Source organism: Solanum pennellii, chromosome 4, assembly GCF_001406875.1.
Source record: "Solanum pennellii chromosome 4, SPENNV200".
NCBI lineage: Eukaryota > Viridiplantae > Streptophyta > Magnoliopsida > Solanales > Solanaceae > Solanum > Solanum pennellii.
Genome location: NC_028640.1, coordinates 66,631,828 through 66,641,762, shown reverse-complemented (window position 1 = coordinate 66,641,762; position 9,935 = coordinate 66,631,828).

The window sequence follows — 9,935 nt, the reverse complement described above, 5'->3', positions numbered from 1 at the left end:
GGTCCTCGAGGTATTTTTATATAAATCTCTTTTTAAGAGTATAGAGGTTATTCATTTCTAGTGTACCATTTGTTATATTAAAAGAAAAGGTAAAATTAAAAATCATAACACTGTTTTCGTTAGTATAACACTATATTACTTTCAAGATATTAAATATTTTCATAAAATATATATATAAAACTAATGTGTTTATCAAGAGTAAAGGTTCCATAATCATATGATATATCGATAGGTAATATATAGTCATTATCTGTTCGAAAATAAAAATGCAATCTTCCAAAATCAAAATTTGATATCTAATATAGTTATGATAGTGTTTGGGATTGAAGATGTGCACGAACAAAACATTAAGGATCCTTAAAAAGTTGAAAGAGAAGTAAGGGATAATGGGAAAAATGTTCAAAAAAAATAAGTACTTTGGTGTGAGAGAATAGTCATCATTGTGTATCATATAATTATAACTAATTGCTAGTTTTAATTCTATTATTGACTTTCTATTTTTTTTACTCCTATTAATATTAACATTATTATGATAACAAAAATATTTATATAAATCTTTAGGCTTGATCTCTTGGAGAAGAAAGATTTCTTTGGAGAATATTGTAAATAAATGTATTCTGTAAAAAGTTATTTGTGAAGTTGCATAGTCTGATTTACATATAGTTTGTACTAACAAATACTTATAACAATAACTTTACAAAAATATAAACAACAAAGTTAAAAACATGTAGTAAAAAATGATGATTAATATTATAACCATAAATTAATAACTGTATAAAAAAACATACTAGAATATGTAACAATAGAATGAAAGCAGAAAAGAAAAAATTGAGCCCAATGATTGCAGAGTGTGTCCTTGTTAGTGAGTCACTCAACAGTAGGAAAATACACAAATATTTAATTGTGCAGAAGAAGAAGTTCTAGGTCAAATATTTAACTGTGCAGTGGAAGAACTTCAGAATTTTCGTTATTTTAAAATGAGAGGAAACCCATCTATTTATAGCCTACAAAGGGTAGTGCGAACAAATTGTGCCTTTCAGAAAAGGTCACAACTCTTCGAAAAAGTCACAGCTCTTCGAAAAAGTCATAACTTTTCGGAAAGGTCACAACCTATCATAAATGTTACAAACTTTCATAAAAGTCGCAACTTTTCGTAAAAGTCAAAAATTTCAATAAAAATCACAACTTTTCAATAAAAGTCACAACTTTTCATGAAAGGTTATTCAATTCTAGTTTACAATTTGTTATATTAAAATAAAAGGCAAAATTAAATCATAACCTATTTAGTCCAAGTTTAAATAATTTCATTTTATCATGGTTACATAGTATTTTATTACAGACTGAAACAAATATTTTCTCAATTTTCTTCTTTGCAAATTTGTTAGTATAACACTATCAATTACTTTCAAAATATTAAATATAACAAATGTTTTTATCAAGAACAAAGGTTGCATAATCATATGATATACGAACAAGTAATATGTAGTCATTATGTGTTTTAAATTGAAATGCAATCTTTCAAAATTCAAATTATGATAGTGTTATGGAATTGAAGTTGTACACAAACAAAACATTAAGGATCTTTGAAAGGATGAAAGGAAAGTAAGGGAAAATGAGAAAAAAGTTTAAAAGAATTACTTTGGTGTGACAGAATAGTCATTATTGTATATCATATAACTATACTTAATTGCTAGTTTTAGTTCTATCATTTGACTTTCTATTTTTCTGCTCCTTTTAATATTGACATTATTATGACAATAACAAAAAATCCTATAAACTTTTAGTCTTGAACTCTTGAAGAAGAAAAGATTTCATTATAGAATGTTGTAAATAGATGTCTTTTGTAAAAAGTTATCTGTGAATATGCATAGTTTGATTTTCATACAGTTTATACTAACAAATACTTATAAAATAACTTTACAGAAAACACAAACAATAGAGTTTAAAATATGTAGTAAAAAATAACAATAAATATCATAAGTATAAACTAATGATTGTAAAAAAACATATCAGGATTTATGACAGTAAAATGAAAAAAGAAAAGAAAAAATCGAGTCCACTGAATGAGTGTTTCCTTGTCAACGACTCACTCAAAAGGGAGCAAAGAATACAAATATTTAACTGTGCAGAAGAAGAAGAAGTTCTGATCAAATATTTAACTTAAATTTGCAGAAGAAGAAGAAGTTCAGAATTTTCGTTATTTTAAAATCAGAGAGAACCCCTCTATTTATAAACAACAAAGGATAGTGTTAATAAATTATAATTATGCCTTACTGGAAATGTTATAACTCTTCATAAAAGTGATAACTTTTTGGAAAGGCCACAACCTTTCATGAAAGTCACAAATCTTCATAAAAGTCACAACTTTTCATAAAATTCACAACTTTTCATGAAAGGGAAATGCTAATTTTGGAAATAAATAAATTTAAAAGGGAAGTTTGTGGTGGCGCCACGTAGGCGGGCATAGGATTCTCTTTTTTTTATATACATATATATGATTTTATCACACTTATTTATTTTAAGTATATTAATTAGATTCAAAATAAAGGTGAAAATAATTAATTCATAATGTATTTTTATATTAAAGTAGGCATTTTTGATAAGCATAATGAATTGAAAAAATAGTAAGAGTTAAACTAAAGTAATAGTAAAATAGAGTAATGAATAGATATTATGACGACTCACAAAAAAGTGAAGTAATAACAAAATAAATTAATAGTAATAACAATAACTAAAGATATTTCTAGAACTATTTGATTTTCTTGTTATCATTCTCGGTAGATTTGTTACTGTGAAATTACATTTTTATCCTTCATCATTATTCACTTCATATATAGAAGATGTTTCTACAATTATTTACTATCTTTCTTAATACATTTTTGTTAGAATGAAATTACATTTTTACCATTGGTCGTCCACCACTTCATTCTTATATATATACTAGATATCAGGTGCCCCCGCTAGCGCAGACCTAACGTATGTTAGTTTTTTTTTCTTTCAATTATGTGACACAAATGAATTTGAAAAAGCGAACTAAATTTTTTGTGTTTTTTTAAAAAGTATTTTTAATTGTTAATTCATATACTTTTTATGTCATTTTTGAATAATATGAGTCTGTTTGGATGGGTTTAAAATATTGTCAAACTGACTTAAAAGTCAGTCTTTGACTTATTAAAGTGTTTGACAATTATCAAAGCGACTTATTTTAAGTAAAAAATGACATATTTTAACCCAAAAGCTAAAAGTTAGGTGAGGGGTGATTTTTTTTCAACTTAAAAGTCATTTTACTACTACTACTACTACTCGAGTCGAGTCGTTCATGTCCATAAATTCCACATGAACTTCATAAGTTGAGTATATTTGAAAGCGGCACTATCTTCAAGTTCTATGTCTTGAGTATTGAGTTCCTAAATATTTAGGGATTATATACCTAATCATGGGGTTGCAACATGTTACCATGAAGTCGTTGAGTTCAGCAGTTCATGCCCGTAATTCCGCATGAACCCTATGAGTCGAACAATCTTTAGATGAGAGGTATATTCGAGTCCTTGAATTGAGTCACTTACGTCCATAATTCGGCATAAACCCTATTTTAAGAAGTCTTTTGCAAACTTTTTTTTTGTAAGATTTGCGCATATGAGTTGAGGAAGAGTAGAACTGAGTTCTTTTTTTTTAATAATGATATATTATAACTAAGTATTTCCAAGAGTAAATATTCTTACATTTAAGATGAGAGGAAACTAAGATTTCCAGAAGAGTTTGAGGAGTTCCAGTACCACCTCTTTTGAGAGAAAGATTTTTGAGTAATAATGTCAAAACAGAGAAAGAATTATGTTTTTAGAGAAATAAAATAGAAATTCCACTTAAGTATAGAGCATATATATTTTTTTTTGTGAAATTATACTATTTCCTTGCTTATTAATTGTAAATAATATATTAAGTAACTAATAATTTATATATTGTTGTAATCTCTACATCACTAATAGCACAAAACTAAATCCTGCATAAATAAATCATGCATAACTAATATCTGCATAACTCTAACCAATAACCAAACGGCCCCTAACTATATTATCAATTTCAAAATTTTATCACAAATTATTTATTCTTATAAAACTGATCCCATTTTTAAAAAAAATACATTCAAATAGTCAAATATTATTTGCAAAATCAATAGATTAACACAGGTTCAACTTAATTTTTTTTAAATAAAGTGTTTTTTTGTAATAGTATGTGGTAGTTGTAATAATAAATCAATAAATGAATAATAATAATAATATCTCAAATAAAAGTTACAACTATCTATTTTGAGATATTATTTTATTTAGTGCACTTTGGTTGTATATCCCATGTAATAATATTGAACGTATAGACTTTTGAAGTAATAATAAATCAATAAATGAGGTCTATGTAACTTTGCAGTGACTTCTTTTTCTCCTCCAAATGTATTGGTGCACGTGTGTCCATTAGAATCCACAATATTCACTTAGTGGTGGATTCATTGGGAATTACATAAATTTTTATTGGTTTTTCTCAAAATTTGAATATTTAATTGCACAAGGTACAACTAAACTAAGCTTGAAATTATTTTTGGTTGACAAAAATATCCTTGGTCGTCCTCCTCTCATGCCGCTCTCTCTCTCTCTCTCTATATATATATATATATATATATATAATTGTACAAGCTCAATTTTGAAATAAATATATAAAATTGAAAACTATAAACTAACTAAAAATAGATCAACAAAGTAGATTATATGTAAATAATATTTTTATGTATAAATAAAATAAGTTATATATATGTCGATCTGGTTTGAGTTCGGTTTGACTTTTTTTTTAATACCAAACCAAACCAAGAGTGATCAGTTTTTTTTCCAACCACCAAACCACAAGTCATTCTTTTTTCGGTTTGATTTGATTTGTCGATTTGGTTTGACTTTACAACTTTACTTGTACACCCCTACCTACATCTAATGTTGATGAGCAGCAAAGAAGAAATTAATTATACGCCATGTATATTGAAATGCTATAAATACATACATGTTATATAAAAGATATTAAAAAACCTATCCGTGGGAAGATCTAAAGGTAGGTGATAAGATACTTAAACAAAAACTATCTGTGGGAAGATCTAAAGGTAAAGATGATAAGATAATTAATAATTGAGAAGCTGTTTTGGGAAAAGAAAAGACACAACTATTAAAATTATCATGTCTAATAACAATTAATAGAAATTACTTTTTGATAGTCATGGTAAATGTGTGATATGCTTAGCTTTCTTTAATATGTATTTATAATTAATCACATCTATAACAATTAATAGGAGCTACTTTTTGTTTTTGGTAGTGATGGTAAAGGTGTGCAACATTTTGTGGTTGACATAATACATAAATTGGACCCTTGACTTGGTTTCAATTTGCAACTTTAACCTATAATTTTATCAATGCTCAAGTAGACATTTAAATTATCCAAAACTTAAACCAGAAAACACTTTGAATCCTACCTAATACAATGTGTGAAATACACCAAAGTTATGCGCTTCAGAGGTAAGATTCGAGGGCCCCAACATTTATAAAAATATTGAAAAGACAATTATATCCTTATTCAATTAAATTAAATTCCACTTTGTTATCTTTCTAATTTATCTAACCAATTTTCATTTTTGCACTATTTGTTAATCATTGCTAAATGTAAGTAGTATTTAATTATTTTTTTGTCATTGTTAAAAAAAAGAAGCTATTACGAAGATTTCTTGATCTGTAAACAACATAGGTTATAATTTTTTTTTTGCCTATATCTATTGTAATCAAGGTGATGTGAGTATAAACTTGTCAAAAATGGATGCAATTTAAGTTTAAACACTCTCAAACAGTGATCCCACACTTCAGGGACTACTCAGGTACATTTTCATTATATGTATCGGATTGCTACTCTGACTTGAGAAACATCTTTAGTAAGATCATTCAGACAATTTATCTAACTGATTATATTCACCATTTTACTTAACAATTTTTAGCACTCTATATTTATTGTTTGGCCTCCCAAAATTTGTAATTGTAGTTTGCTACTCACTATGATATTCACACAACACAAATCACCCCATTTTTTCCATTATGTCTTCCAGAACTTAAAGCACAAATACACTCCAAACTAAAGAAGAGTAGGTAAAATTGATCAAGATATGATATGAATAGTATTTAATTGTATTGGATCTAGTGTAAAGCAATAGAGTAATCCACTTTTGATCATATATGATGAAGAATGTAAAGCTTACGTGCTCATAAACATTAAGTTCATGACAAATAGATTATCTTCGCCATAATCGCTTACGGAATTGTAGTCCTTGAATCTCCAACTGTTCTTCCTGTTTCTCAAGGACTTGTTGCGTTGTGTGCCCAGTGAACTTACCCACTGATTGCTTAGAGTTGTTTTCCATGGAGTTTTGGACGAGGGGCGATATGTTAGTCTTTCGTTGTTAGAAGTGTTGGTGAGAGTGGACATGTATTGGATAATCAATTATACTCCTAGTAACCAGATAGCAAAAGACAAACCATCAACTTACCCGAAGTTAAAAATAAAATTTCCAAGCATAGGACTGGTTGGAATTCATCTTGTTGAGCCTAAATATAAGCTGTCTTTTGAAGTTTGTGATAACATAGAGCTTCTTTTTTCCATGATAGTTGCATGAGAGGTTGTTGGCTCAGGTGTAAAGTATTACAGGTATCACAAAATTAACGTCTGAAAGTTCAATATAATGACATCCGAAATTGTGATGGTCCTGAAAAGGTTGAGCTACCTTAACCACTGCAACAATAACTTAAGTTTATAAACTATAACTTATGATCTACTTACGTATATTGACTTGACCGCACTCCCTTTACCATGTTTCTTCATTACCTTTGCTTGGTTTATAGGAATAGATTCCTTTCTACAGAGTTGCAGGCTCTGATAGACTGGGCATGAGATGCACCTGACACCTCACAGTTCGGCCTCCAACTTCTGGAGGATTATTTTGACTATTCTTTTGAATATAAGCTACAGTGGATGCTTGGTGGTCTGACGGGTGGTGGGAAGGTGTTGTTGCTTGATTTGATGCCTATGGAAGCGGTCATTTTCAGGTTTACTTCCCTGGTTGTTGAGTTATCCTTATGCGAAGTTGCAATGCATCAATTGATAAATAAGAATTCCCTTTTTATTTCTTATTTTCTATTTTATTTTAGTTTTTTAGATTTTTGGGACTATTATATCTTACTAGATAATCAAACCTGAAGATCAACGCTTTCACAGACATTAAATCCAACAACAATACCTTCCATCACCCGTCAGATCACCAAGCATCAACTACAACTTCTATTCTAAAGAATAATCAGAATAATCCTCCGGAGGCTGGCTCCAAACTGCTATGTGTCATTTGCATCTCATGCCCAATTTATCAGATCCTCCAACTCAGTTGGAAGGAATTCATACCTATAAATCAAACAAAGGTGATGAAGAAACATGGTGAAAGTAGAATGGACAATTTAATATATGCAAGTAGATCATATGTTATAGTATACAAACATAAGTTATAGTCCTTGAGCTTTTAAGGACCGTCACGATCCTAGATGTCATCATATTGAACTTTCAAATAATTTTGTGATACCTGTATACCTTAGACTTGAACCAACAATCTTTCAAGCCACTATCGTGGCAAAGAACCACTAAGTTGTCATCAACTTCAAAACGCAGCCTATACTAAGTCTTAATAAGCTGAATTTCAACTGTCATTTGCTTGGGAATTTTATTTTGAACTTCGCCTGAGTTGGTGGTTTGGCTATTGCAATCTGATTACCAGTCATTATATTTCTGATACTAGAATGGCCACTCCGAATGACACTTCTACTCCTTTTAGGTCCTTGCATTGAAGTATCTTTTCAGGCTATATTATTCAGAGTCCTCATCAGATATGTGACCACCCATTAAAGCACTTCTCTCTTTTCACTTCTTGGGGTATCTACAAGATAAGGAAAGCCAAATTTACTATAATGCAAAGAAGATTTAAGTTAAGATAAACATAACTTTTAGCATCTTTCTACAGAGATCCAATTGTATATAACTAAAAACAAGGACTTCAATGCCATAGGCGGCTATGGGGTTGATCATATATCATGTTTAATCGCAATCTTTATAAGAACAAAAGCTTTAAATCATTCAAGTGCATATAACCATCTAAGAACCAAGAATTCATTGATGAAATATGAAAAAAAAATTATGAAACCGTTTACCAAATACATCAGACCAAGACTAGTATAAATTATTCCGAGCTATATTTAGAGGTTCTAAACTAGGCTAGTAATTAATTGACATCTACATATCAAAAAACAACACAAAATGTATGAAGGAAGTTGGAAAATGCATCTACATTAATAATAATACCAAACATGCATGATATTAAGGATCACAACATAAGCGCATATGGGGAAAATGTAAAGGGAAGAAAAAGATAAAAAGAAGATCTAAACTGCTTACTACACATTCAACACAATAGATCTTCGCAACATCGTAACACAAAATAAAAATAAAAGAGCAATGAGTAAGAAGCAAAGGGATTTTTTCGGTCGAACAAACTAAAATGTTTGTAACTAAGAATATTAGACAAAAAGAAGAGCTTTTTGCAAAGATTATCTCCCGATGACCATATAAACAATGAGAAAACAACATCAAGCCACAACCCCAAATGAAACACAAAAGGAATTTTTCTTAATCCAACGATAAACTAACCTTTATTCAAGAAAACTCTCAATATTACTGAGTTACCAAGATCATATCTTTTTTCAAGAATTACCAGCCAAAGCGCAAACCCCCATGAAAAAGAAAATGGAGTTTGCTGATTTTCAAAGATTAACCATGTATAAGAACAAAAATATACAACATTGGACCAAGATCCAGAATACATCAAGTGATCACACTTATAACAAATAGCTTAAGGTTGGAATCCAAAACAAGCAGCAAAACAGAACCCGGATTTCAAGAAAACAAAGGGCTAAGCACGTAATAAATGCTAACTCACCTCAAAAGTAGTAAATGTTTGTTGCTTTATCGAGAAATGGAGCTTTCGAAAAAAGCCAAAGAATGCTGAGCTGGGTTTTTTGTTCAACGAGCGGTTATGATTAGGGAAAAAGATAGATTAAAGGGTTAGGGAAAAGGCACAACTACCCCCCCCCCCAATCTATGCACAAAATCTCTGAGACACACTCAACTATACTCATACTATACTAGAGTCCTATTACCCCCCGAACTTACTTTATAAGTAATTCTCTTCCCCTTTTCAACCTACATGACACTATCTTCTGGGCCCAGCTCGTTGACAATTTTTAAGCTATCTGGTTGATAGTGTCACGTAAGTCGAAAAAAGGTAGAAAATTATTTATACAGAATCACATCGACTTTTTGTTGTGTAGGATATTCCATTGATTGTCATGAATGCAGTGAGAAAGCTACAAGTCTTTCTTCTTGTCCTTGTGTAAAAGACTTTTTTTTCGAGAATCCAATTAACTGTACCGTCTCAACTTCTATAAAATGATTTTTGTTTAAAAATCAAACTAAAATTTTATTAAGAACATATCAATTTACATAAAAATAATTAATTGCATGTAAGGAACAATGATTTATTACCTGAAAATCGATATCACTTGAAACAGTTCAATTTGTGTTGCTTCACTTGCTGATCGTCACTATAAAATATTAGAGTCATTTCTTAATTGTATCTTCATAAAAAAAACCAGGTTTAACAAAATTCATTAGTAGTTGAAATATTCAACAATTTAGATGAGTTCAAATAAAGATAAATAAAACATTGAGCATAACAAACTCATATAAAAAAAATAGTAGAGATAACATGATTACATGAGAATGTAGAATATATAACATAGGAAAATGGAGAATCTGCTAATAGA